This window comes from Rhagoletis zephyria, unplaced genomic scaffold (genome assembly GCF_001687245.7).
Source record: "Rhagoletis zephyria isolate East Lansing unplaced genomic scaffold, Rhagoletis_zephyria_1.1 Rzeph_scaffold_02671, whole genome shotgun sequence".
NCBI lineage: Eukaryota > Metazoa > Arthropoda > Insecta > Diptera > Tephritidae > Rhagoletis > Rhagoletis zephyria.
This window is the reverse complement of record NW_016159755.1, coordinates 1-4,196: the sequence shown is the minus strand read 5'-3', so window position 1 is coordinate 4,196 and position 4,196 is coordinate 1. Positions and strand designations below refer to the sequence as shown.

The 4,196-nt window shown below is 32.9% G+C and overlaps 1 long non-coding RNA gene across 4 annotated transcripts; it reads right to left on the bottom strand.

Annotated features, from left to right (window-relative positions):
• Positions 1-964: 964 nt before the first annotated feature.
• Positions 965-1,759, bottom strand: LOC108367413 (uncharacterized). Of its 4 annotated transcripts, none has more exons than XR_001848246.1 (4): positions 1,688-1,759; positions 1,373-1,565; positions 1,087-1,291; positions 965-1,027 (listed from the first exon to the last, which is right to left on the bottom strand). It is a non-coding gene; the product is annotated as an uncharacterized LOC108367413 (long non-coding RNA). The 4 variants fall into 4 exon arrangements; XR_001848245.1 differs by having other exon boundaries at positions 1,632-1,724; XR_001848244.1 differs by having other exon boundaries at positions 1,373-1,730.
• Between the last annotated feature and the right edge of the window lie 2,437 nt (positions 1,760-4,196).

The window sequence follows — 4,196 nt, the reverse complement described above, 5'->3', positions numbered from 1 at the left end:
TTCGGAAGTTCCAAATCATTCCATTGGAGATTTTGATCTTGAAAGTTTGAAACAATGTTTCTCTCTTGATTACTTAATTCTACTAACTTATTAAGCACATTTAATCCACGTTCCATCCCATGCACATGTTCCTACTAATTTCGAATTTCACTTAAATTCCCATTTTGCTTTCTCAAGTTTTGGAAGTTCTTACCCCTTTTGAAATCCTTCATCTGCTATAATTAATTTGTTTCTTTCTCGGCCTGTCATAAACTTCCAACTCATTTCCAGTTCGATCCTATTAGTTTCGAAAATTCCATATTGAACCAAACTGAACAGGTTGCTTAGTCATTTTCAAAATTTTGAACTCCATACAGATTTGTTAAAAAGATTTAAATTCTCTTTGTCTTTCCCCAGGTTGCGAAAAGGTTGATCCCTTAAGTTAAAAATATAGTTTTTTCAGCACTTGCATGTACAAGTCTTATGGATTAAATATGATACGTTCAATGACATTTCCATTTCGTTCCTATACGTTTTAAAAATTTCATATCATTGCAAAAATATTGCATTTTGTTTTTTCAAGTTTCGAAAATTCCACAACGTTTCGAACTACATATATTTGCTCGTTCAAAAGACATTTACGCATAATTTCCTTATTTATTTTATTTGGCTTTATATGTTTGGGATATCCCAAAGCATTCCAAATCTCAACTTTTTGCAAAAAAAAAAAACATTTCACACTTCGGTGCCATTTGCTTCGAATATTTCAAATTCGTCAAATACAGTGTCGGTCCTTTTCATGCGTTTCGAAAACTCTAAATCGTGCTAGGCGTTTGACTTGTTTCCAAAATTCCAATCGTTCCTATCCGTTTCGAAAGTTCCATTTCGTTCCATGCACGTTAAATGCGCAGACTGTCTAAGAAAATAGTTTTAAATCAAAGTATCGTAGAATTCAGGTGCTATAAAAGCATAACCAATTAAATTATAAAAGTTTTCCGCTAAATTTCATTTCAAACCATTTCTTTTCGTCTGCTTCCCATGACAAAGTCTAAAAACACAAAAACATTTGAACAATTGTAATTCATTATTTATTTATTTTACATTTACATTATTTTTTCGTGTACAATTTTCCACTTCCCCTCTTTTAGCGCCGCACTTGTTTTACCAACTCTGTAGTATTTATACCGTATTTTGTTTGCCAATTATTGCCCGTAATTGCTGAGTAATCAACACAATCCAGTATTTCCATTTGTGAGACTAACTTAATTCAGCTGCAATCAGTGCTAACTTAACCTAGTTAATCGGTCAGGCGCTGAGCGTGAAAAGAAAATTAAAAAGAAAAAGAAAAAAAAAAACAATTAAACAACGAAAATCGACGACAGACAACACTGACAGTGAATATTCCGGCTGTACCAAGTAATAAAGCTGACATGAATCCGCTTACACTATTCAAAAGTTGGCTATTTGTGTTGTCGTATTCTCGCCGTCAGGCGTGGCTTGATATTGAAGCTGTTGCTGTCAGCTACCTCCTCTTCCCCACTGACGCTCTTCAATGTAATTCAAGACAATAGCCCTGCGATTTGTACCTCGAGACAATAATAATTCATTCAATTTCTTTTATTCATTTTCCCAGTTTTTTGCTTATCTGTTACCTTGAGTAACGGTAAATTTTACAAATACGTCTACATAACCACGTAGGCACACAAACCTGTTTTGCCGCCCAACACTCTGTTGTGCTGCCCACAACTGAGTGGAAGAAAAGATTTTTATTTTTTGTTTATAAGTTTTTAATATTAATTTCTTTCTCTTCTCACTGAATTTTATTTATCAGTGCGTTATTTTATTTTATTTATTTATGCAGCTAAGTATGTATGAAGTTGCAGTGGCGTCACTTGAGTCAGGCCATAATTGCGTGACGGTAGGCACTTAAATATACTAAAGCCGTACTTTTTACATACACAGATACATTTGTTGATGCAATAAAGTAAGTAGCTTTTAATTATGTTCAGGAAATCCTTAAATTTGTAAACTTTTCGCGGCCGTTGAAAGTTCAATGGCAATATATATAGTTCACGACTTTTTTGTTTAAATCATTTCATGAAATTTTAACGCGATAAGCCTGGTTGAAGGGTTCATTGCTATCTCTGTAGAGAGTTAGTTTTGTCTGTATACTTTGCGGAAAGCAGCTGAATATATGTATTGTTAACAAATTTTGTAAAAAAAAGGTCCGCTGAATAAGCTAAATGCCATTCTTAGCGAGCTGAATACTCTAGCTGCATCGCTAATTTATAAAAATAGTTAAAATATAGCGCACAGGTAGTTGCTAAATAAGCCGAATACGTTAAATAACTGAATAGAGTAAGAATTTCCCAATTCACTACAAAAATATGTAGCTTAATACATTTAAGCATTAGCGAGAAGCTTAATAAATCTGGCAGAAATTATATTTTATACAGAACGTGTCAAAAAATTAAAAAAAAATCGTTGCTGAATAAGTGTAACGCCACTTTTGGCAAGCCAAACGCTGCATCTGTATCAGACATTTTTGCAAAGCGTAGTAATATAGTTCAAAATGCACCAGAGGTCGGAACATGTTTTAGCTGACTTATGACTAACTAAATACCGTGGTAAATTTCTTGCTAAATAAATTAAAAACCTTACTTTCTAAGATTTTGAGAGACTTTACAAAGATATGTAGCTGAATAGATTTTAGCATTAGCGAGGGCCATAGTTAAACTAATCAAAAAAGTACTCTATGCTAAATATCGCAATAAGCTAACAAAAAATGCTGCTGCATGGCCAATTTTTGAAAATAGTTTACATATTTTCCAAACGAGTTGCTGAATAGCTGAATATTTAAAAGAAAAATTTAAAAGCTGAGCTGAGAATTCCGAAAGTGTAAAGAGATGAGCTGAGTATTTACGAGCAAGAAACTCGTACGCAAACTGTGCTGAATAAGAGTATGAAAATATATTTCCTCAGATCAGGTAGCGACCGGAATGTCAACTTCCTGGTGAGAATAATTCTCACGCAAACATTTCTTGAGTATGTCCAATTATTTAATGCACAGTGAAAAATAAGGAACACATGTACACTGCTGAATGAACTGAATATATTTCATAGTGGGCTGAATACTTGTGTTGTGTTACATTTACATTGCTCAAAGTATGACTTAAAACCTGTCTTTATGTAAGCTGAATGCAGTGTAACATGGGCGAAATGTTACAGTTTAGTCCAAGTTTCTTAATGCAAGCTAAAAGACTTCTGAAATTAAGTGCTGAATTGCAAGCTGTCTAACTTAAAATATTTTTTTATAATGTCTTGGTTTGTGAGTTGAGGAAAGAAAGAATGTACAAAATGCTGCTGATGCGATTAGACCGTGAGTTATGACTGAATTAGTAAATGTAGTGTGTTTTCTGAAAGATCCGTATATGCCAATTTATGAGCTGAATGCACTGCGAATTGGGCTGCATGGCTTCTTTTCATAGGATCTTTAAATATATGTATATATAAAAAAAATGTGTGAAATTTGATTAAATGCTTTAAAATACTTTATGCTAAACTGTTAAGCACATTGCTGAACGAATAAAACAAATGTGAAATATGCTGCTGAATAAGCTAGTCACCTGGCTGAATAAGCTGAACGCTTGCCAAAAGTATTAGCTGTACAATCAAAAAAGGTCCATACTTTTTTAAAATACTATATGTATTTACCTGAATACAAGCTGGTTAAAGCATTGATATGAACTAGTTAATGCGCTGAATACTTCAGATTAATTATATTAAATGTTTTGCTAAATTATCTTAATATACTGCTTACAAAGCTGAATGAGTTCTAAAACTTGAAAAACTGATCAAATGAACACAATAACTAACGATAACTGCATAAAACTTGTTGCTGAATTGGCTGAATAATTTTATTTATGCCAAAACTTCATCAAAAATGTAACAATATGGATATCAAACGAAAGGTATTCGAAAGTTCTTTCAGACTAAATATAATAAAAAAACGGCCTTTTCGCCAACTATACATACATATTTGAAAACAGAAAACAGTCATTCTTTAGTTTCTAAGAGTTTTCTAATTTAAACACTCGCAGCCAACATGGGATACCTAGAGCTTTTTAAGGTTTTATATAAAGTTTGTTAAAGTTAAAAGTTTTTTTTTTTACACAAACGCGGTGCCCATATAGGCGAATTCCACGCCACGCTACAAA